This window comes from Vidua chalybeata, chromosome 4, assembly GCF_026979565.1.
Source record: "Vidua chalybeata isolate OUT-0048 chromosome 4, bVidCha1 merged haplotype, whole genome shotgun sequence".
NCBI classification, from domain to species: Eukaryota; Metazoa; Chordata; class Aves; order Passeriformes; family Viduidae; genus Vidua; species Vidua chalybeata.
Genome location: NC_071533.1, coordinates 2,955,796 through 2,981,317, shown reverse-complemented (window position 1 = coordinate 2,981,317; position 25,522 = coordinate 2,955,796). Strand labels below are relative to the sequence as shown.

The 25,522-nt window shown below is 44.5% G+C and overlaps 1 long non-coding RNA gene across 2 annotated transcripts in view; it reads right to left on the bottom strand.

The window, feature by feature from the left end:
• Positions 1–25,522, bottom strand: part of LOC128786601 (uncharacterized) — a 169,693-nt gene that overhangs the window by 131,108 nt on the left and 13,063 nt on the right. For both annotated transcript variants that reach the window (XR_008430362.1, XR_008430363.1), the window contains exon 2: positions 23,095–23,302. This is a non-coding gene — a long non-coding RNA (uncharacterized LOC128786601). The remainder of the gene's footprint in view (positions 1–23,094; positions 23,303–25,522) is intronic.

Genomic DNA, 25,522 nt, shown 5'->3' with positions numbered 1-25,522 from the left:
GTAAACTGTGTGCCAGAGTTAATGAGTCAGACATTATCACATCATTACACCAGCTGGCATAATGTAGCATGTGTTGTTTGTCATAATATACACTGCCACGCTTAACAACCATTAATTGTTTACACGAGCAGTCATATTTTTCTTAAAGAACCTTCAGTGACTGGGTAATATTTTGAAAGCTTCTTAAGCGAGTAACTCTTACCAGAGAAAGATAATAAAAATCACTCCCTCTCTTGTGGAGCTAAACATGTTGGATTTACACATAATAACAGTTACATTTCCCTCATTACAAAACTGAAAAACAACTGCAATCCAGTTCCAGCCATGTCCCAGAATTCAAAGTCCACTGGGCAATGCTGCCAGAAATATTAACAGAGGTGATGCTCAAGTCACTTCTGTTCCTCCTGTGCTCGGGCAGAGCACTAAGCACCAAATCTGAGCCTGTTTTCCTCCTCTCGGGCAGGTACCAGAAGGAAGAGGATAGCAGCCAAAGCCTTGCCAGCGTAACACTGATACTATACCAGAGCCTGAGCCACACTCTGGAATGAGCGGCTATGAACTTGCACTGCCTGACAGAGATGCTGTCACTCCTTGCATCCATCACCTGTGTTTGTCAGGTGAAAATACAACAATCAGTCTTACTTTATCATAATAGTTTGGCTGCAAGTATTTTCTTGGCTGACTAAAGACAACATTTGGACACTCTCAGCAACAAATCCAGGTTTACCAGTTTTCTGTGAATTGGAATCAGCCTGCTTCTGGCCAGATTTGTTGGCCATATGGCTTCCTAAAGCCATAGGCTAATAACATGTTTTAGGCTGAAATGACTACAGCAGCCAGGAACAGTGAATTTGACCCACAGGTTCCCCGTATGTCCACTCACACACAAAAATTTTTGTTACAGTGCAGCTCTGCTTTTAAACAAACACCTGTGTGACACTGGCAAGGCAGTGAGAAAACAAAAGCAGTAAGTTGCTGCTTTGGAAAGCAACACCAGCTATAGGGAAGCCTGAAACACTAAAGGCAAGCTCCTTTTATTAAAAAAAAAAAAAAAAAAAAAAAAAACCCAAAAAAAAAAAACAAAACACACACAAAAAGAAACAAACAACCAACCCCCAGAAATATGGAGTATTAATACCTCAAACAACCTTAATGTACTGTTAGTTTGATTTAAGACACTCATGATTCCAAGAAGTGCTAAAAACAACAGATGCTGCTCTTTTGATGGGAAACATACAATCCTGCTCACTCACCTTATGGAATTCATTGTCACCATCCTGTGCTCTGCCACAGGAAGGGAAGATGAGGGCCACAGATGTGGATAAGAAGACACAGTGCTGCAGCGATCTCTCTGATAGTTAAACCTTGTGTGCCACTTAGCTCATGCCCAGGATAGCATAGAAAGGGCTGTACATACTTCCCCATCTCAATTCCCACCCTACGTGAGCCCTGATTCCACAGAGTACCGGGGCCCATGCTCATCTTCCAGCACCTCAGTACTGCACTCGAGTCACAGCCAGTCACAGCCTGCCCAGAGCATCCAGAGTTACCTCCTGCTCACACCTTTCGAGCCTGTAGCCAACCTGCAGAGCTCATTATTTATTCCTCTCCACCACCCTTCTGGGTCTTCGGTCTTAGCACTAAGTGTAATTAGCTTTATAGTGAGTGTTATTTTCTTTTTGCCAAGCAGAGAATCAATATCCTGCTGCACAGACATAAACACTGATTGACCTGTGTGTAGGTAAAACCAGTTGTTTCTGGGTTAACATCACTGTTTAACACCTTCTTGTATCAACCCTCACATCCTAGGCCATACTCTGACAATTTGGTCACACGTACAGACATCCTCCTGCAATTTGCCTGCAGCATTTCTGCAGCCTCACAAGGCTTTTAACAAGGGACCCCCTCAGCCAGCAGTCACAAAGTTGCTCAGAAATAAGCAAGGAGAGGCCCAAAGGTATTGACCTGTACAGCTTTAAGACATGAGGAGGAAAAGGTTCCAAGCATACATCACACCTGATATGCCGTATGTCTGAGGGTATATCAAATCCAGATGAAATAAAAAAGGAATCTTATTTTTCTAATGAAATTAAAGCCTAGGGAAAGTCATATCAGATCAGTATCCCTCTCCTAGTCCATCTCAAAGGAATGATTTTACCTCTTAGTTGGACTTAGGGTAATTGTACAGAGGCTTCCAATCTCTGAAATCTGTAATGAAATTTGTAATCCTGACCTGCTGGATATGAGCTATACAATTACTTGGAGTATATTTAGAGCAAATAATCCATTCCCCTAAAGCTCCAAACATTCATGGCTGTGGATACATGGCCCTGACCAAGAGTCTGCATTATAATTACTTGTCCAACAAGGTGAAGGCCACATCCGAGTCCTGCTAAGCCCTTTAGGAGAGCTCATCCTCCCTTCTGACAGTGTTCGAGACATATTAAGTCTTTGCTGCATCAATATCTATTGTGCAGGAGCAGAAAACAGTGAGATTAAAAAACCTATCCAAACAAAATGACAAACAGTCATTACAAACCAATACAGAATAACCCATAACCACACTGAGCAGGCAGCAAAACCCATCAATATGGTTCATTTCTGTAAGCTAAAACCAGCAGAGAAAAGGTTCATCAGATATGATGACAAAAACTGTTGGACTAGCCCTCAATTTATGAAGTTCACTCAGAAGGTCAATGGAGCAGAGGCATTCGGATCCCACAGTGCCCCCCCACCCCTACCCCAACCGCCAAGATCAGCAGAGTGGGCCTTTATGTGTCTGCTTCACTTAAATCTATGCTGAAGTTGCACTAAAATGGAAAAAGGCTTCATCCTGACTGTAAAGTGACCCAGATTCAGAAGTTCTTCACTCAACTATGGGATACAAAAGCCAGCTTGACTCAAAGTATTTTTGACAGGATAGGTAGTTCGAGACTCAAATGTCTATTAACAAAAGGACCTGATTGTCTTAATCATATACACTGTTAAACAAAGCAAACGTAAATGGCTGTGATGTAGCACAGGTTTGGAATCCATGCAGTGAGTCAAGTCAGCAAGTCCATTATTGTTTCCTAAGACTGCTTCCTAACCCCCTTCCTCAGACCACCATGCACTGACCAAAACACTCGGAGCCCCAGAGTCTTTCAAGTCTCAGTCATGCTTAATGATGAGGTTTTAAGACCTCCTTCACTGGGGGTTAAACTAACCAGGTAATTTTCTGGATCAGGTCTGGCATTCTCTGCCTGTTGTGAGACCAAGCTTTCCCATCAAGATTCCAACACCTTGTTTTGCAAAGCCTTGCAGGGAGGAAAACTTCTCCAGACGGTGCATCTGTAGTAGTAGCTCGGCAGGGGGAGCGAGGACTGAGGCTGCCCAAGTGCCCCAGACTTCCGTGAAGTTCCTGTGCTGGGACGCTGGTAACAGATTGTCAGAAAGGGTTAAAGCAGCTGTCCAGATAGCTCTCCGTGCTCTCCGGAGGGTGGCAAAGCGCATTGTTTGGCGTAATCACAACACAGATCTGCATGTGTATGTCTTCAATAATTCATGTTGCAGCTTGTCTCGCTGTGGGGACAGATGTCAGTGAAATCAGTGACAGCCGATCACGCTGATCCCTCACATAATCATGGGAGATCTGATCCCGTGGCAACACTGAGCCTTGGAACCCGCCTGTGGTGCTGATGGGGGGGATGACAAGAGCAGGCAGATGCAGCCACGTACAACACCTGCGTCTGAAAACACACCAGTGCTCGTGTAGCAGCACTGCACATCTTACACCCATCGCATGCTGTGGAGAAGCCAGAATAGCTGCCGTGGGCGCCACTGAGGGGCCATGTCACACACACCCCACATGACAGACGAGTCCAAGTCACTCCGAAAACTTGTGCAAGCCCTGCACAAGTTCACACGTGCTTCAAAACAATCCAGTTGTTTCCTCTGTTTTTTTCCTGCTTCTTGAATGCTCTGATTCCTAATTGATTCACCACCGCCATTCAGGTCTGTCCCATTTCATGTTGTATTGGCCTGCTCCAATGTCTCAGCCACTGACAGGAGAGACTAAATTGCAGTTGTACCCACCACAGAGCTCAGATATAATCCCTCTGGGAGAGAAAGTGAATCAGTGCTAATTAGAATGATTGGATCTCTTCATCTTGTTTGAAAAATCTTTTGTTGTTAGACAAAAGAAGCACATTCTTCTCAGCATTACATCCTTCCTGTTTTACTCCAGTGCCTCATCCAAACTGTTCCATGTCCTCTGCTTGGATATTTCAGAGAGCCACCCAATTAATTTTTTATGGGGGGGGGGGGGGGGGAATTTTGATTTGTTTTGTTTGTGCTTTTTGGGTTTTTGTTTCATTGTTGGTTTTTGTTTTTTGTTTTCTCAAATACAGAGATACACAGCTCACTTAGGTCAGCTTTCTCGGTCTGTTTCTCTCTGCTGGATGCATTTCTGTACCTGCGTTTAAAGCAGCAGTTAAGCAAATCTAAGCTAACTTAAGTGGGCATATTACACCTTCCATCATTGGCAGAAATCAAGATGAGCTGATTTACACCAGAAAAATGAGAGTTTAAGGAAGAGATAACTTTTTCACTTTTATGGCAGCAACTTAAAAGCCCAAGTGAAACCTGTCTCAGTGATATGTGAGAACAGGACATCTCCATACATGCATGTGCATATCGGATTTCGGTCAAGTGACACAGACACAGTGCCAGGACCACAAACTGGACTCTAGGACCAGGTATTCCCAGTTCACAGAGCAGTGTGTTCTACACGTTTGTGTCTCGATCATATTCTTCCCCAACAATGTTAGTGCCAGCAGAAACCTCATCTAAGATCAGTGCATTTAAAAAAGGACATTAATTCCTCATTATACTCCGATCAGATTGTTTTCAAGGCAACATCCTAGCTGAGTCAAAGTACCTCATTAGAGCTGCCATGCATACTGTTGTTTAACATCATGTGCCATTTTTCTTGGGAAGGTGCATTTACATAAACATTTCTAATCACAGCCCTGTAAAGAGACACAGTATAATAATTTATGACTTTTAGGTAATATGTCATATGAATCTAAACATATGGCATTGCACTGTATGATGGCAATCTTGGCTCTTCCAAGGGAACCTGGAAAACATCCAGTGAAATGTGAATGAGCCAAAGGCAATACAGAACCATATCCACACTAATCCAGGTTTACACCTTTCGTTCAGCACTCCAAGCTTCCACCAGATGGTTTTGCACAGAAGCATTAATGCCAGGAATCACTGTATGCCTGGTTTTCAGAAGGCTCCAATGTGAAAATAATCCTGATAAATGGCACCACCAACTCAAAGGTGCAACGAATGGTCTGAAGTCTTTAGAATATGCCAAAGGTGCCAAAAGGTGACTTTAGATCTTTGCCATTCCAGATCACTGCTCATTCGTTTTGCAAGGCGAGTTAATGTACAGCCATTATACCCACACAAGGATAACCAAATACCAATCCTGGAATGACATTTGCAAGCTGCAGTGTTGTGGGCTTTACAAAAGCTTGATGAAATTTGCATTGGTAATTGAACTTCCTCAGATGACCACACAGGATTTCTCTCCAAGTTTTGAGGATATCATAGTAAGCATGCTAGTGTCAATGCATCAGAGTAATGTACCAAGATTTCAGAGAATTATGAACAGCTGATGACAAAATAAAATCACCCCACTACAAACCTGGTTCCCAGATCACCTTGTTGCACCACGGTATGGAAGTGTGAACACTGAGACAGTCACCAGAAGTGGAGATAACAGACAGGGGTGCATTACCAGCTCTACCGCACTTTTCTGTCTCCCTATATATGAAATGCTGCCTGGAAGCTTAAATAGAAGCACCCACAGTGAAGTGTTTTATCTGAGGTCACCTGCAAAGCCTACACCTGCATCAACAGACAGCATCAGGTACAATCTCCATCTCCACAAACTGTTAAGAACCGCACAAGTAAAATGTCAAGCCATTGCTGCTGAGAAAGTGATTCCAGCTCCAGGACTGGCAACCCCTGCCCCAGTCTGCCTACAGACTGGAGCAATGCCTCAGGATGCCGTTTTCTTGTGGAGGGGTGGTGATGACATTTGGTGCTCTGGTACTCTGTCATGGGTGAGGGGATTCTGCAGGAGCCCCTTCCATGCCAGGAACGCATTCTGTAACCATCCCTGCCTCGGCATTCTTGTTTGCTCCATACTGCGATGTGCTTCGAGTCACAAAAGGTTCTCTTTGTGTGAGGTATCTCAAAACAGCATCTCCCTACCCCTCAGTGCTGCCAGTCATAGGGGACATGCCCCTCATGTAACACATACCAACAGCACATGTCAGCTTTTTACTTCCTAAAAAAACCAAAACCCCACTTATTTTTTTTCTCTCCACAGCAGCATATGCGTGATGAGCCAGCTGTCAGGGAGATACCATTTTCAGCTTCCTGCCCTGCAAGTAGGTTGAACAAAACAGCATATTGCCACATTGTTCCAGGAGTGTGAAGAGAAGAAAGGAAAGGTTTAACTTTTGCTGTTAGCTCCCAGTTCCTTTGTGGCAGACATGGCTCCATCAGACACAATGGCTTTGTTACAGCACATTTCAGGCAGGGCTCAACCGTTGAATATTCAGCAGGGCTCCAGGCTAGCGATTCTGTTGCAGCTAGGTTTCTTGTCTTCCAGGAAGCCCTTGACAAAGGTCACAAACAATTTGCTCGTTCCTCTTATTAAAATAAAGATGGAAAGCATTGATGATAGCTCTGCCCAGCAGCTAACTTCATCATCTGTAGCAGTTCCAACATATGCTTGTGAGATAATGAAAAATATAGCATTAAATACAGTGGCAGATTGAATCTTGTTTCAGGGTAAATATAGTAAGTCATTTTTTTTTCCTCCTCATTTCCTCAGAACCTGTTTAGCATTAGACTGTTAATATCATCACTGATACATGACAAAATCATTGCATAATATACTGCATTTGAAGCCAGCCCCCCCATAAAAGTGAGCAATGACAAAGTGTGAACATTACCAAAGCACTGATCGTAATAAAGTGCTCCAAGCCAGCCCTCTTCCGGATGTTTCCATTCACACACCTTCAAAGAATGGGGCTATAGGCCAGGCTGTACACCTCAGCCTCCCACCTGCTAAGTCAGGTTCAAAATGGAATCCCTTCAGGCTTCTGTCCAGGTCATACAGCTCCACCCATGTCCTTGGCCCTGAGGGTGGGCACTGCTGCCCTGCTCACTGCCAAATCTTTCCTCAACTTGTGTTCTTGTCAACATGGAAGGCAGGCAATTTATTTTCTTCAAGGAACCTTAATTAGAAGCCTTGACAGACTTTGTAGACAAATGCATCTTGCAGAGAACTGCTCAGACAAATTCTCTGGATGTCTCACTGCTGCCCTGCAAGATTCCTCTCCAGACATCTCTCCTGACCTGGGCCCATCTGAACAGCCCAAGGCCTTTTGCCTGCAGAAACTTCTTAAGCACATGCTCACACTACTCATTACAGTCAAAAAGTTCAACAACATCTCCAGAGAGTGCACAGTAGCCCCCTTCTGACTTTCATGAGAAGTGGCAGTTCTGCCACATGAGCCAGGTGAGACAAGACAGTCTCACCTGTGAGAAGTGACCAGCACATCACCTCTGTTCCCAATGCTGGATGTTGTACATTGCCATTCCAACTGTGCTGCTGAGGATGCAACTCAGCACACACACCAAGAGAGATGCTGGACATCAAACAGTTCCAATAGGCCAATATTCCAAATAGGCACCACTGTGCAGGTGGCACAGTGCTGTTTGTGAGCCAACTTTCCAAATGGGACACCCCATCTACCCTTACATGCAGCTACATTTTACATAAAGAGTTCAGGCACTGTGGACATTTTGCCTGATATCTGCATCTCAAATCCTAATACTTGACTGCCTTGCCTATTTCCTCCCAATTAAACCAATGTCAGCTCTGGGGCATGAAGAAGCCAAACCCATGTCCCTTACTGGCTGATCTGCAAGAACAACCCCCACAACCACATTTAATTAAATGCTAGGGTTTTAAACAAGCAGTCAGTTCATTACTATTTACTATAGACTGTTCTAAATACCCCAAGTCCTATGGCTAGATTTTTCTAGTGATGTTAGAGCAAAAAAATAAATTTCTTGGAAATTGCTTGAAGCTATTTTAGTCAAGAAGCCAAGGACTTAACAGACATGTACAGATCCCTGCAATTTGCATTCCTGTTGCTGTTACCAGCATCATGCAGCTGTCCTGCTGTCTATTCACATGAAATGAGAAATTAGGAAATCAATTTGCCCATACTGCATTTGGAAAAACTGTGACTCAGCAGATCAAGGTGCCTTCTCACTCACACTGTTAGAAGCACTTCGGCAGAACCAGGCATCAGCTGAGACAGGGACACACAGGGATCAGAGCCAGTGGTTCTGGGCTCTGAAGACAATCACCCAGATTTGCTTGGAGAAAGAAACCATGGGCAAGAAGGAAAAACAGGAAAGGAGACAGTTTGCTGTGCCACATGCAGACTCAGCTGTTTGGTATTCCTAGCTGAGGAACCATCTTAGTGATGCACACAGCTTCCCTGTGTCAGAGCAGTGTCAGAGCTCCCATGCATCCCAGGACAGCTGCACACGGCAGGTGGGTCAGTGCAATGTTCTAATAGCAATGATCTACCCCTTGCCCAAGCCTGGCTATCTCTGAACAGCAGAGCCCATCTCCTGTGTTCCAGGGAATTTTTCTAACCATGAGTGGTTTACGTGCATTTCTCTGCGTGCCCATTCCATCTCTCAGCTCCAACAGCTCATTGCCCTGACATACTCCTGACAGATGCCACCACACACAGCTAACCAAGCTGCTCTTTCCAGCCTTGTCTCTTGAGATGGGCATTGCTGCTCTCTTTCCTCATCTGTCCCTGTTGCCATCATCTTTTCTGTGCCTTGCACAGTATTTCCCTGCCTTTATGTGAAATAACAAAAAAACCAAAACTATATATTTGGGGAAAAAAAGGAAACTAACCCCTCCCAAACTGAAACAAAACAAACAAAAAAAAAAAAAAAAAAAAAAAAAAACAAAAAAAAAAACAAAAACCACAAACCTCCAACACCCCACGCCAAAACAAAACAACTTAAGGAAACTTGATAGAAAACACTAGGGCTGAATTTCGGCACTTTTCTAAACCTTTTCAACAGTATTTACCCTAAAAGAAGCAATAGCCTTTAAGTTATTTGATATAAAACACCTCTGTAAAGAGAGCCAGAGTGCTGCAGGCTGGCCACACAACAGCAGCAGCTGTTCCAAATGTAGGTACTCTCATGCTGTTTTCTCAGCCAATTCCAGGTACATGCTCACACCAACTGTGGAAAAATACTGGAACCCAGCCAGTACCTGGGCACCTGTGGATAATCATTACCATACTAAGCCCAGGTCAGAACTTCATGTACATTTCTGCTCTCCTTGAAGCATCTCCAAGAGCCTCAGGGAACACTGACACAAGGGGGAATGAAGAACTGGTGAAAGAGGGCAATCACACGATCATCATTAAGATGATAATCTATGGCCAGCTGCTGCTCAGATACTCCTCCTATCAACAGCTGGCCACTGACTTCACACAACTTCCCAACTTCTTTTTTCAAACATTTTTTCAGATGTTTCCACCCCTTTAAATCCACTCCTGCTCGTAGCTAAGTAGGTAATTTGCTATCCCCACCTGCTATGTAAATTGATTAATCACAGGCAAACAGAAGGCTGGTTCCCGTGCGGAGGAGGAAGGAAATCTGTATCAACTGCTCTTTGTGACACTTGGGTTTCACAACACTTCCACCAAAGCTAAACCTTCAGCCTGTGCTCCAGCTCCAAACTTAACTGTCCTTGGGCCAAAAGGGAACAATCTTTCAGAAAGCTTATAAACTCCCTGAAAATCACAGCACAAGGAACAGAAAGATTATTATTATTCTTTATTTCAGCCAAACACAATAAACATTCCATCAGGCACACAGGGCTACACAGATGGTTCCCGAAGGGAATGGACCATCTTTCAAGGGCCAGTTGCAAAGTGACACCATCACTTTGTCACTCCAGCCTCCCACTTAAGGCAGAGTTGGAAGTTCTTCATAAAGCAGCATTCTGCAGATGGCAACATTTACACATGATGTATATCACCTTTAGGGAACCTCAGAGGTTTTACAGCATTAAGGATGTCCCTGGCACTGTCATCCATCACAGGATTAAAGTGAGAAAGTTATGAAGGAACCCTCTCTGGTGGTGAGGCAGTAAAACTCTGTACTTTGCCAAGATGTATGGAAAACTCTCCCAGCACTCAGCAAGCCTAGGGATCATCAGGACAACCCTGAAAGCAGCAGCAGTGTCCTCCCCATCCCCAACAGAATGACTTCACCATTACAGACTCCTCATCTACTCCTCACAGAATTCTCTCTGACAAGAGGAAGGCACATCCCTTAGCTGATGGCCACTGTGTTGATTGTCTCAGATGCTAGAATGGGCTGAAAAGCTAAGTGCTGTTTCCTGACCCCAGGAACTGTGTGCAACTGTCAGACATCCACAGGAAGCCCTGTCAGTGGGGGCCTGGGGTCAATGGCTCCCCAGCCCAAGAGCACTGGGGTGACACAAGGAAGCTGCAGTTGGTCACTGCCCAGTGGGGTCCTAAACCAACCTGTTCCCCTGCAGAATTCCATAGGAGCTGTGGACCAGTGCAAGTGCTTGGTCCACCACTATGACCTACAGAGTCACAAACGTGTACCAGTAGGGCCCTCCTTTGGCACCAAATCTTCAAGGTGCTGCCAGTTTTGTTTCAGACAGGAGCCACTGAAAGGCTCTCACACCCTCAGAGAAGGATGAAGACACTTTTCTTCCTCCCCAGGCACTACATACCCAAGCTTACTGATATCCAAAATTCCTCTGAAACATTTCTGCTGAAAACTTCCATTTTATTACACACACAGAGCCCTCCCATCCAAACTACTGAGGACTGCAGAAACACCTTTACAGGCCAGTTGCAGCTGGACAGCCCCAGCCCAGTGGAAATGTTTCCAGCTGTTAAATGGCGCTCATGGATAACACACAGCTTGCTCATGGCATGACTCATAGCAGCTAAGGGCCATGAGAGGGTCAGCAGGACAGCAAGGCTTGGGATAGCTGCTGCAGAGCAGCACAATGCCACGATTCATGGAACTCTTTCGAAGAAGAACACTGGCAGTGCCTGTCACACACCATGGCAGCAACAGGCAAGGCTGAAGACTCACCTGGCTGACACTTACATGCAAGTATTACACAATCAGACACATGCTACCTGTAGCAGACAGTGGGCTTCCTGTTCACTGATGCCCCTAAGTCAAGCACTACCCATCTCCTAGGTCTGACTAGTTCAGAAGTAAAGCTTAACAATTAATGACTAAAACACAATCTGCCATCAGTAGTAGCATGGCTGGTCCATATAAGAAGACACAGGTTATAAACCTGGCTAAACTCCCTTTCCTCCCTTACTCCCACAAAAGCTGCTTATCCCAAGGCAGCAGCATTCACCTCCTCAGTCTGCCCTCAGGTAGTAACTCCTTTAATTTCTGATACAGCCTTCTCTCTCAGCACCTTGTTCTTTGTTCTCCCTTCCCTCCTCCCACTCAGCCCATGCAGCAAAAAAAAAAAACAAAAACAAAAAAAAAAAAAAACCACAACCAACCAAACAACACAAACACAACCCAAAACAGCCCACAATAATCTTTCCATCTCTCCTACAAGCATGTGTTTATCTCTTTATTTCTAAATGTTACAGCTTCCCAACATCTGTCTCTGTGTGGTGTAATCTTACTGATGAAATATTTCATGTTTTCCTTGAGCCCTCATCAATATGTCTCTGTGTTATCAGCTTAGCAGATGGAGACACAGAAGGAATAACCTCAGCTTACCTGGGTGATTTCTTCTTAAGTACATACTTATTTTACTCCAGGACAAGACTCACATTACTTTAGCAATGCGACATGATCTATCCCTGTAGCAAACTAAATTCTCCCCCCCTAACGTCACCTACGCCCTATTGCACTGCCATCTTCCCCTCGGAATCTCCAAGTTCTTCTCACTGAAATCTAGTACTTCCAGCCTCATTTCATACAGTCAGGATAACTGAGGGAGGCACTGGGGCCACCAGAAAAGCCACCTGCCTATCCAGGAGCTGCACCTCCTTTTCCCATACTAGACCCTACTGGTACTCTTGATCTTCACAGCTCTTATCCAGGTGACTGTTCCTTAGCTTCCTAAAGAAACACCACTGAGACACCTCTGGGATGTCCAACCTGCTGCAATGCTGTACAATGCACAAACCCTAAAAAACACCACTTGTCCCAGATTCCTCTCCAAACTTCATGTTTTGGAGGTTAGTCTCTTCTCCTTGTAGGTAAACACTCCAGTGATTGTAATAAGCAAAGAGGTTTCCTTAATACTATCTCACCACTATGGAGCACAGCCTCCAGAAGCCTTCCTTCCCTTTTTGCAGAGGTAGGTTTTTGTTAGACCTCTGACTTAACCAAAGACACTTAACCATGCCATTACCCATCACCAGACTCGCAGTGTGTGAGTAAAAGGAGGCAGGTATACATCTCACCTTTACCACTTGGCTGCTCCTACAGCACAAAAACACTGCTCTGCACCCAAAGAAGTCCCAGTCTGAGCAACACTGTGACCCCTCATTTCCTGAATACTGATGCAGGTATGGATCCAGGGCACAGCCTGCAGCCAGAAAGTGTCTGCAAAAAGAAACACCATTCTTTGTATCAGCTCAACAGAGGTTTTGGCCAAGTCACCAAATATCTGTCACCTCATTCTAACTCCTGGCTTCAGCTGTGCATTCAGCATAGAAACAAACTCAAGCACCACCAAGTACTTGGAAGTGCACTCAGCAGGAGCAGCATTCCAACAGAGGCCAGCCCACCTGTCTGCATCTCCATGGACATTTACCTTGTCCCTGCCACACCTGCCAGCACGTGGGTCCAGTGCCAGCCCCTGCCTCAAGGAGCAGGTCCAGGGGTGCATGGGCAGTGCTGCTGTGGGGAACCCCAGGTATAGAGTCTGCAGGAACTGAGCCCAGTGAGCCACAGCTCAGCCCAACACATCACAGAATGAGAGCTCAGCTGAAGGGTATTTGCTGTATGTTAGGGCATGTTGGGGGGAGGGTTTTTATTTATTTGGTTTATAATCCTATCTGAATAAAGGTAAACACATAGGGATTATAAATGAAATAAATCTGAATCAGGATAGAATGGGGGTGGGAGAAAAAAAATCTCAAGAGGGTCAGGAGATAATGAAGATTATACCTCAATATTGGGATTATGATGTTAGTTCTTTATTTCAATAAAACTGGATAGAGATCTTTTGTATCAGGGACAGAGCTTAGCTGTAAGGACAAAGTAATCTTCTGGGAATTATGCACACAAGCTCAACATCATTTTTATTGGATGGCTGATGAACTGGAAAACTCCAGGATAGCCTGGTTTTAATTTGTAATCTTAATTTTCATATAAATCGGTACAGTTGGAGGAAGGGGGGGGCAGATGTACAGGGACTCTGATGCTGTGCTAATATTGTAGCATTAAGACAGCACATGCATTAGGCTACAACTGTAACTCATCTACTATCTGATCCCGTCTTTCTGTCTATCCATCTGTCTTCCATCTTCACATCTATCTATCATTTCCCCACCAAAAAAATCTCAACCGTGACCCAAGAGCAGAAACTCAGTGTAACACTTCATCCAGCAAAGTGCATCCACAATACACCTACAAACCTCTCACCTATTAACATCCAGGTCAAATTGCTGGCCTCTGAGATATGGGGACTCCCACCTACGGGTTCTCCGAGTGCTCACTTAACACAACTACGACACCAGTGAAATAGATCATCTGGCTCCCCACCCCAGCATCTAGTCTCTGCCTCAATCCACTAGAAATCATTTGGCAAGTCTGTTTTTTCTTCTGCAGAGTTCAGTTACTTTTCCTGCCTCCATCACCTCTTTCTTCAGGAACAAGAGGGAGAAATACAAGTGAGATGGGATTGTGACAGACCAGTCGTGGGTCCAAGAACAGAGCACTGGTCTCCTCAGCAGCTCTGTTGCACAGGGTTTGCACACACACAGAGCAACTACTTCCCTAATAGTGCCGAGCCGCACAGCCATCAGCAGCGACTGACTGCCCTGAAATGGATTTAGTCCATCACTAATATGCAGTTTACACAAGCACTGGATTGCAGTAGCCATCACCTGTATTCCTCTACCTTCCTGCTAAGTACCAAACCCCCAGCATTGATGGAACAGCTGCTTTCATAAAGGCAGCAATAACCAAAGGAGCTCCCAGAACTCCCCAGCACCTGAGCATCAGAACAAGATCTCCAGGGGAAACCTGAAATGCCAAAAAGATTTCTATTTCCTTATGCAGATATCCTGCAATCTTAGTCTTTAACACATGGCCTATCAGTGCTGAGACGGAGAAAAACAAAACACCAAACTTCTCCTTCCACTCCCCAATATGCAGCAACCGTGAAACACAGAATGGGCAAAGACAGGTTTTACAATCTGCTTGATAGCAAAATGGTGAGTGAATAAGAAGAGTCTGACTGACTTGTACATAATCTTATAAACTAAGTTTCTTAATTTTATTCCAGTTGGGAATGTCTTAAATCAATTCCCACTTCCGCTTTCATTTTTGAGATGACATGGTGACATGCTGGCAGAAATACTGTGTGAGCAAGTAGGACAAAGGGCTTGTTGCCTTCCCCTGTTCCTCCTCCTCCCCTACCACATACATCTCTCCAAGCTCTTTCTCCACCTCACTCCTCACCTCTGGAGAGCCAACAAGACACCAAAAGGAGCAGCAGCAGCCGCCGCAGTGGTGCAATGAATCAATCACCAGTGAGCCTGGAAACTGTGTGGAAAATCATGCCAGATAATGCAATTGCAACAAAGCAGGAGATCAAGATGTGTTTGGCATCTTATTCTGGGCTCCTCAAGAGCCTCCAAGTGTCTCATCAAGCCTTCCAGAAAAATCAGGCAGTTGCATAGACAGTTCTGGCTGCAAGTTAGTCAGAGGGATGAAGGGAGGGGCAGGGCCAAGATGAAGATCAAACGGTCAATTAACATAATGGCTCAAGATTAACAAGGAGGTGCCCCAAGACACTAAGACCAGAGTTACTTACAGTCATTAGTCATGATTTAGAGAAGAAGCTGAGAAATGAGGTGACGACCTATGCAGATAACACCAACTCATTTGGATTAGTCCAACCTATAGAAGACTTGGAGGAGCACAGAATAGCTGAAAGACAGCACAATTATAGCAGTAAGTAATGAGCACTGGGACCAGTAATGTCAATGCTCCTGTGCCAAATCCCAGACAGAACTACAGCAGAACTGAGAAATCAGCCAGGGTTTTTGGGACAGCAGGACAAAGAACCTGTCTCTGTAATGGTACAGACAGAAAGAACACAGGAGTATGCTGGAAGTCGTACTGAAACCTGGCTGCAGACACAAACATGAGCACAGGTGCCCTATTAAGGGGCTCAGATTTGGATTTTTTCCTTTAATGACACAATCATTTCAGAAAATTATGGAGATGATTACACTCTGCAAAGTTGAAAGGCAGCCACACAAATTCAAGATGAAAATAATTTTTTGTATTTTTGCTGTTTGTCCTTCAAACTCATTGTATCCAACTTTGTTCTTACAATAAAACCAGGACATTAACACATATTTCCATCTCAGACAGGTGCCATAAGCAGGACTTTATCTTTAAAAATAACCACCTATCATGACATATCAAACCTGGTTTTACCACTCTGTCTTGGTCACTTTGCAAACGCCCATTCTGGAATTTTTTTTCCCCTTTTTAATTTTTCCCTGGAATATTTGGGCTGCTTATCACCAGAAAGAAGTCAGAGGATTGCCACATCATTCAGTATAATGTTCTCATGTTTCTGCTGCATTACTTCCTGACAGCACAAGCATACAGAACATATGACACTTCCAAGACATTAATTTTATCACATTGCTATATCCAGGTATACATGGATCACCAGTGATGTTAAATGAACAAGTTAAAAAAGCATCTATAAACTACAAAGCAAGCAGTAGAGAACCAGGGGAGAAACTGAAATCCTTTCATAATGACCACTGGTCTCTCATTTGGTGGACAGAAGTGAAAACTTCTTATTTGTGAGAAAAGATCCATTTTCTATCAGTTTTATGCAGTATTTTACGGGCTCTCAGTGTTCCTGTCATTTCCAGCCATTTTTAACTTGGTACTAAGAAAAGATTCAGGAACACAAAAATATTTCCTGGCTCGTCTGCCTGCACTTCTCCTTAGAACCATCACACCACTTATCATCTATGACCCAGCCCTGAGCTCCACCCTTAGTGACATCCCAGAGCCCCAGGGATCCAAGCACACCCCTCAGCAAGGCAGCAAAGTGAGCGCTGGCACAGAGCTGGGAGTGCGCCCTGGGGACAGATGGCACACAGAGTCCTGGCAGCAGGACATCTCCAGAATCACCTCAACTCTTGCAGCCCAGCTGGGAAGTTGGTCTTGACCTCACATAACTCTCTAGAAAGAGACAGCGTTCAGGGAGAAACAACAGGCCTTCCATTTGCACAACCTGGAATGCCGACAAATAGATGCCTCTCCACAACTAATCATCAGTGGAGGATGGAAAAGTCCATGGCCCCAAGAAATCCATTTAATACACTAACTTCCTGGACATGTTAAAACACCAAACCACCTCTCACTTGCCACTATTTCTTGTTCTTATTTGTGCACTACTCAACTACACTGTTTGTGGCAATCAAACTAAAAAACTCACTTGAGCTGACATGATGCTTTTCACAGGCTTTACCAAGACCCACTGCCCAGAACACCCTTGCAAACAGGCTGTGATTGTGAATAGAGAACTGAAACATTTCTCTTGCTGCATCAGGGATCTGGGTTGTATGATTCACCCACAGTTTCCAGTCCAACCCAGGTTTGGTCCTTCCCTTTCCCTAAGCCCTAGAGCCTCATACAACAGGGGCTTAGCCTGTGCATAGTCTCAGTTACAGCAGCAGTCAGGGTTATGGTGCATTGCCTGTTCCTGGTACTAGCTCCAGTTAAGCTGCCATCAATGGCAAGGAGAAGCAACTAAAAGCTCCTTTGGGTTCCAGCTGTCATCTCGCCTCCTCATGCCATCTTTTCTTGCAATTTGAGGCTTGCTCCTTCCAAATGCGCTTAGTTTAAAGCTTTTCTTTTGGCTCTCAGGGCAAAGACTTCAGTACTAAGTAGCTTTCCCACTGCTTCCATCTAATCTTCCTATTTATCAACCTGAAGACTCCTCAGCTTTGCTAATCTTTGCTGAGTCCATATAATCCCGAGAGTGATTTCCTAGGGAAAACAGAGTTAACCAAGCTGCCCGATAATTGCCATTTGGAACTTTGGCTCTCATTTTGCACGCTATGCTCCAGCTCAGGCAGGACTGTATCACTTGGTAGCACACAACTCCAGTCTGCCTTCAATTCCCGTTTTTGTCCTGAAGGACTTCATGGAATATCTTTCACATCTAGCCTGGAGAAAAGCAATTCCTTGTCAGCCCCTTGACTCCTGCATCCACAACAGGACCGTGTTATCTATGGTTAGCACCACCACCTGGACAAGAACATTAAGGGGAGAAAAAGCACATAGCTATTCTTCAAGGGAAACCTACCCACTGGAGCCCTTTGCTCAACAAGCTGCCCAGCAGCCACAGCAGCTTTCCTTCCTGCTGTACTAGGCAGTGCCTTGATCTTGAAGGCAGAACTGACCCTTGTTCATTTACAAACCTGCAAAAACCTCCTCCCTCGTAAATGCTGGTTGTTCTCTAAAAAGGGTGACCAAGAACAAATCCAGCCCTCACACAGCCATGGAAGCCTACCACACTATCATGTCACTAAAATTTCTACAACAGTTTTTGGCAAAGTAGACCCATACTATTTGCTTTCCCCCTACTCAAGGGGGGAACAGCAGCAGAACCAAAAAAGACTTTTAGGTGGATTTCAATTGAAATAGAGCACATTATATGGATTTATTCTTTATTTCTATGTAAAATATACACAGTCCCAACACTTCTCTACTAGGTTGAAGACAATGCTATCTACCTTTCTTTCACCTGTGTCTAAGAGCTGCTTTCAGAACTGCCTTTTGCACCAAGGCAGAAAAAAGCAGCTTGCAGAAACCCAGCTTTTTGATGAGACTGGGTGAACATCAATCAGCTTCAACCTTAACAAGGAGCTTTCCATTGGATATTGAAGTCCCTGACCTGGAGGAGGCTGATGCCACCCTCAGCAGAGCTACAAATCACGAGAGCAGACACAGATTCAGCACTGCCATCCCCCAGTATCAGACACAGTAAGCAAAGGCCTAGTAGTTACCAAGCATTCTGTTTGTTCACAAAGAAACTCTCAAGTGTTTAAATAGGTAAAAACAATTCTACCTTCCCTAATTCCAAATTTCTCTACTCTGCCTAGCAAACTTCCTGGAAAACACTTTCAATTTTGCTTTCTTCCAAACAAGAAGGGACACAAGCTAAGCAACAATTTCAGTACCCACCCCCATCCTGTACAATATCTTTTTAATCAAGAATCACAGGTTAATCCCAGCTTTCAAAATACAATAATCATAAAAATTTTTATACACTACACTCATTCCACAACTGGACACGAAAATACCTAATCCTGTAAAACTACACAAATTTCTGATCAAAGTATAGCAGGTAAATCAAACCTGAAATGAAAAGATTAGAAAAGGTTACTCTAATTCTTTTCTGTTAAATAACACAGAAGCAGATTTCACTGAATCATACTCTGTAATGCCCATCTGGAAAAGAAGCATTGGAGGAACGAACAGGTTTGAAGAAGGCCTTTTCATGACATCTGTAAAGTAACCCTAGCAATCAGAGCCCATCCTAATCCTTCATCCAGCAGCTGTCCTTGGCATACAACCACGGTCGTACTGATCAAACCCCGGTCCTTGGGACACCTACAACTTGTGCTCTTCCCCCAAAACTGCCCATCAGCTTCTCATCTTTTCCAACCCAGCTGAGAGCCAGGGGTGGCATTCAAGTTCTCTCTGCCCTACCCAACACCCACTTGCTCTCTGCATTAGTGCACATCCCATCGTGCAAGGATACCACAGCCAGTGGCACTTCAGAGGCTAATGAAAGGACACTCACAGGTGCTGTACCAAGATCCCTACCCAAAGGGCCAGCTCCACCTCCTCCACTCTCCCCTTTTCATTAAGTCACACAAAAGGAAGACCTTTTGCTAGTTCTCACTGAAACCTCAAGGAACACTTGGGAACATGGCATGAATATGAACTGTGCACCCACCTAACTCCAAGGCACCAAAGGACAAAGAAACCTGAAGGTTTCCCTCTTCCTTGCAGATAATCTGAAACAGAGAAATTGCCTTTTACTTGATTCACCATGATCTGAAACATCCCCATGTGGGCAGCTTAGCACTGCAGAGCACCACAAAGGAATTACACCATGCTATGTGTGGACATGCGGCACACACAAGTTACTTGTTCTAATTTTACTGGAACCCGGGAGGGCGGAAGGACAACTCCTCATGTTCTAATTAGAATTTGACTGTGCCTGTATAAACCTCTTCAGTACTCATTTTCAAGCACGGCCTTTCCTACACTTCAGAGTCCTTCTGAAATGCCCCTCACAGCAGCAGCACTAGAAAGCAGCTGCTCTGTCAGGCCTAGCTATCAGACTGTTTCAACACCATCCATACCTGCATTCCTGCAGCCATCCACCCCATAACGAGGGAGCATAAAAGCCCAGCTACTGTTTCTGTGTGTTCCAAGTACCACATGGTTCAGTACAATTCTCCCTCTTGCAAAGCCAACAAATGCCCTGCCCTTGCATAATTTACCTATTTTATCTTCTTTCAATATATTAATTATTGCTCTGGCACCTCAGCCTTCTCATGAAGCCAATAAAGCATGAAATGCCTCTGCACAGAATCACAGTTCATATTTTCTGTCTTGTGTGTTAATTACTTCCCTGCTTTTCCTCATTTGGTGAGGGAATTAACCCACATAGCCTGTAAGAATGAACTAATACAGCAAGAAACCTGCTGTACACCTTTACTGTCCATTTCAGAGACTTTTGCCCATCTAGTACTTCTTTGCTTATAAACTACAATTCAGGAACTAAACAGATCCAGCCCATTCTGACATCAGCCTGCAATTTGTTAACCAGGATGCTACAGAGCAGCTACAATCAGAAAACTGCATTTCTTTGTTTTAAAATCATGTGAAAGCAATAAAATTATGCACTCCTCCACAGTGGAAACAATGACAGAAAACAAGTTAACACTGACTCTGGAAAAAACCAAGAGGAATTGTCAGGAAGTAAAAGACACCTGTACAGTTAACAACTACAGAAGTGCTGTCTGATGTACCCTTTTAAATTTTATTTTTAGATAACAGAGAAAAACAAATAGTCAACTATAAGTACCAAAAAATCTATCACAGACCAAATACTACCAACCCATCAAGCTCTGTCAGTCCTTTATCCTCACAAATACTTCAAAAATATTGCTAACAACCCTTCCTACCAAAAGATGATCTTGCTCTCAAAGGATTAAAGTAGATACTCTGTACATCAATATTCTAGGGTCTTTTTAGCTTACCTTTCCCAAAGCTACTGGAAAACCATGAATAAAAATCACACACTAAAAAAAATCTCAAAGCTAAGGATTTTATATTAAATTATGCCAATTTTTTGTTTTGTTAAATACAACTCATCTCATCCCAACTGAGGACATCAAGGATGTCATTCTGTCATTCCGAAGGCACAGGAAGACACAATGAGTTTTCTGTAATTTACAATGAGGATTAAAGACAACCTGGAAGACTCGAGCCCATGTCTTCTTCAACAACACGCCTCAGAGGGTACTGAGGGCCAAAAACAGCCTCTGTGCACAATACACTTCATTGTCACTAGGCTAATGTTTGTCACCAGGGCCTTCTGAACATATCTTAGACGCTTTACCAGAGCTGCTACATTCCAAGCTCTTGGGCTTCTCCTGGTCATTCCTTTACTCGAGAGTCTCCAAACCAGGACCCCATTCCAGCTGTCGGCAAGCCCAGAGACATACATATGTGCCTGGCTCACGCCTCAGGGATAGCTGCAGTTCCATCTAAGATGGTATCTGGGCACAAAGTGCCATCACACACTTCCAGCTCCAGAAGCCATACCAGCCCAAGCTCCTGAACACTGATTTACCTGCAGGCTGACAGGGAGCTATGGAGCACCTGGATTCCCTCTGCTCATCCTGAAGGGGGAAACAAACCCAAGCAAGCTCAGATACAAGCTCATTCCACTGTGCTTCACCTCTTGTTCTTCACAGCTCACTACAAACCAGGCCATAATGCAGTGAGGGTTGCCAGCCCATCCTGATGATGTAGTTATTTCCAATTGGCACTTGGGAGCAGTGAAGATGGGAGGCATTACTCATAGCCAAGAGTACAGATGTTTCTAATTGCTTTCCATTACCAAGAATAACAGCTGTTTACATCTATCAGCAAATAATTCACAAGAGCTCCAGACTATTAAGATAACACACCCCACCTGGTCACCATCACAAGTTGTCAAGGCCAAGGTAGTGGTTGCCAGAATCCCCTTCTGCATCTCTGTTCATCAAATGACAGCATGTGTCACCTTCAGATATCCTTATGCTACCCCACAAGCCCTGGCGTCTTGGTGGCCTGACAGATCACACAGACATATGGATTCTTCATGGCCTTGCAGTAAATGTTTTATGGTTATACCACAGTCAAGGGCAAATGACAGGAGTGAGAGACTTGCTAATAACCCGGTAAAAGAAATACCCACGCTTGTAATAAAGTGGGTAGCAAAAAAGTGTGCCTGCTTTGCACACATCTGTGTGCAGAACAGCCTTTAAAAACACACCAAGTAGCTGACAGTGGGCTTAATTTTACGGCTCTCTTGTGCCTCAGCCAGGGCCCAGGTAAGAGGCCTGCACAAAATGGTCAGCACAGAACTCACTGCTCCCTTCACTGACTCAAGCTACCTTTTTCAAGGCTGGCACAGGCCATGAACTCGTTTTCCTCACACCAGCCCATCTAGGCAGGAGGGACTGTCCTTTTCCAGCCCTTCACAGCTGGGGGCCTGGGTCTATGGCAGGGGCTCCCCACCACTTAACCCATACAAGTAGATAAGAAGCCAATTAACATTAACAATTAGGAAACAGACAGCCTAACACCCTACAAGTGACTGGTATCTAATGAGTTCAGCAGTATTAACCATTTCATGATTATTAAAGCTGCATTATCATTTGCCTCACTGAGCTCTAAGTCCACACGTTCGCAAACAAAAAACTGCTTGCCCAAATGCAAGTGGATTTCCATCCTTGAATCAAGGATAACTAGGCTGACTTCTCACAAAAGGAGAGAAAGGTAGATAAGTCCTCCATCAACTGTTTTGGTCCATGCATAAACCCTTCCCTCTTCCAGTTACATTTCCATGGGAGTTCCCATTCCCTAGGAACTCTTTCTCATGTATAAATCCCTTGCAGAATATATCAAACATCTCTGGCAACAGCATTGGTGTATCAGGATCTTCTTCCAACAGTGTTTTACCCATTGCACTGAACTGTTTCCACTAAAGACAGCTTTCTTGATTATCATTTTACAGCCTAATAACTAAAGCCTTAAATTACTGACATACACTTGACCCTGCTGCACTTTGGCCCACGCTGAGCAGCAAGTGCTGCTTTAATTAGATTAGGATCAATGGGGCACAAATCCATCAAAGGGCTGGTGTGCTACTCCCAAGGTCAGTACACCACAACCAAAAGGATTTGGCCAGAGTACATAATTTGGAAGCTGCTTCTATTTCAGATGTGTCACCTGTGTCCCCCTCCCAGACTGCTAGCCGACTCCTGCTCCATATCCTTTACATCTTAAAAACAAGTTCCAAAGGGTTCTTCTTTGAAGTTACTGCAGTAGGACATATAAGACCCTTTGATCTACTTTTGAGAACTGTATTCAGCCCCTCAGGCTCACCAATGGGTCTCCTGGGTTAGTCCATTGTAGCTTTTTGCCTTGGGAACATCCAAATACCCAGCTGCCATCTCTTCAGTGAGCTTCCTTAAACACAGCAATCCCAGGAAAGGAATTACTGATTGCTCCATGTTTTGGTCTCCCAGAGTTGCACAGCCATTGTTCTCATCGTTTGTGCTATTACAGGGCAATGTCTCCTGCCCGGGGAAGCCTGCCAACAGGAGCAGAATGCCATTATGAAAGGAGGCTGCTGTGAGCTGCCACCATCACAGGGAATTCATCATTGCGAGCCACAAGCATAATGGACTCCTTCACCAAACGACTTTGGATATGCAGGGCTTGGCACAGACTCTGCCATCCACATGCAATTACTGAACTGCAAACGCATGTAATAGGAGCAGGGGACAGGGACATCACAGCAGTGCAGGCAGCCATCTCTTAGCAGCTCTGTACACACAGGCACAGGAATTCACTCCAAGAGTCCAGACTGCCTGACAGGCGGGCAGGGAAAAAAAAAAAAAAACACAGAAAAAAAAAGGAATTCCAGAGCTTTGCTAAACCCAGCAACTCAGGAGAGATGTTAATATTGAGTGCTTTTGGCTGGGAGAGTAAGCTTGGCTAGAAAAATCCAGATACAGAAGCCACAGCATTATCTGTAAACCTTTGATGCCTCAACATTCCATCTTGCTGAGCCCTAGTCTGGATTACAGACCAACACACTAACTCCATTAGGCACACGGACCCTTCCCAACAGTCATTTCCTAAAAAGGCAACTATGTAATTAGTTTATTTTCCAAAAGGTTCAGCAGCTCAAAACTCTCACTCCAAGAAAAAGTTTTTCCCTATGTGTGGCCACATGATCCTCCAAGGCCAATCTAGGAAGGCAAACCTTCTACCTTGTGAATACAGACAAACAAGTGAAACATCCACTGGACCCAGAGCACAGGCGGTGGACCTTCTAGATAGTGCTGTCATCTGGGCCTGCAAGCCCTATACCTTCACAGTCAGGCTAGAAGTTTCCATTCTTCCAAAACGGTTACTACCATTTCCTACGCTTCCGTCACTTCTCTCTCAAGCACATCCCTCTCAGGCTGCCTCACTTGGAACCAAACTAGGTATTTTCCTCACACCTACATGGACTTACACTTCATAGTACAATTTCCTAGAGCCCTACCAATCTGTTGGCTTCCCATACATCCAACAAAGGAATTGAGATCTGGATTTAGGATTCCTGCCTTTTGCTTTACTTCTATTGCTGAGACTCTAAGCAATCCCAGATCAGTGATGTAATCAGAGCTGATACAAGAGCAAACACAACTGTCCATGCACATTTTTTGGCAGTCAATCAATTATAAAGACAGAGCTAAGCCCAGGAGGCATGTAGAATACAATGAACTGCTACTTCCTTAAGCTCTCCATTTCCCCTGGGAATTCTCAATTGTTAGTGACTGGATTAGCTTCCTCACCTGCTTTATCCAGGCAGTGCACTCCCTACACCCTACCCTCATCCTCTTCTCTCTTTTGTTGTGACTTTTTATATCAAATATATTGTTGTTGGACACTGCTTCCTTTTGCTATCCCATTTTTCACTCTCTCTAGCCTACCTCAACCACCCTGTCCCAACTCATACCATAGTTTTCCACTCACAGACTTCTTGCTGAAGGAATGAGCAGAGCTGTGCCTCCACTCCAGTGGAGACTCAAGAGATGCAGGCCAGGTGCAGCCATGCTGTATGCACTGGCTTCTAGAATCACAGGACAGTAAAACTGTTCCCAATGGCATTTCAAAGAAAACTTTTTTAAAAAAATTAAAAATAATAATAAAACAAATCCCAACAAGTTGCTCATTCTCCTGGTGGCAGCTTCTGAAAAACTTGGAAAAACTCAAACATTTAAAAACTCCAGAAGCAGACACTGGCTAAAGTGCTGGATATTTTTCCCTTTCTTCTTGTCGTGATTTATAATCCAGGTCTCCAGGCTCCCAGTGTGGCATGCTGGAGGCTGCCACCTGGTGAGAGAGCTGGGAGTAGAGAGATTTAAGGGGAAAGACTACCAATTACCAGGAACGTAGCAGCTGAGCTTCTATTCAAGTCAAACGCTCCTGCAGACCCCTTTTCCACCTGCATTGAGCTCACATTGCCCAGGCAGCAGGAGCTGCAGCAGACAGCCACAGCCCCCCTCTATCTGCACACAGCTCTAACTCACCCGTAGGTTTCTTGACTTGAGCACACAGTGCTGTGACTGATGTGGAAGATGGGTAGATAAATGTCCAGCACGTTGAGCCCTGAAAGATGCCGGCACAACCCAATCCAATTAATCTTCCTGCAGTGCCTGAGCTCTAATGGGTGCCCAGGCACACGCTATTCATCACCCCATACATATCCATCACACTGCAGCACGTACAGGGCCTGGCAGGGCTCTGCAACGCCTGG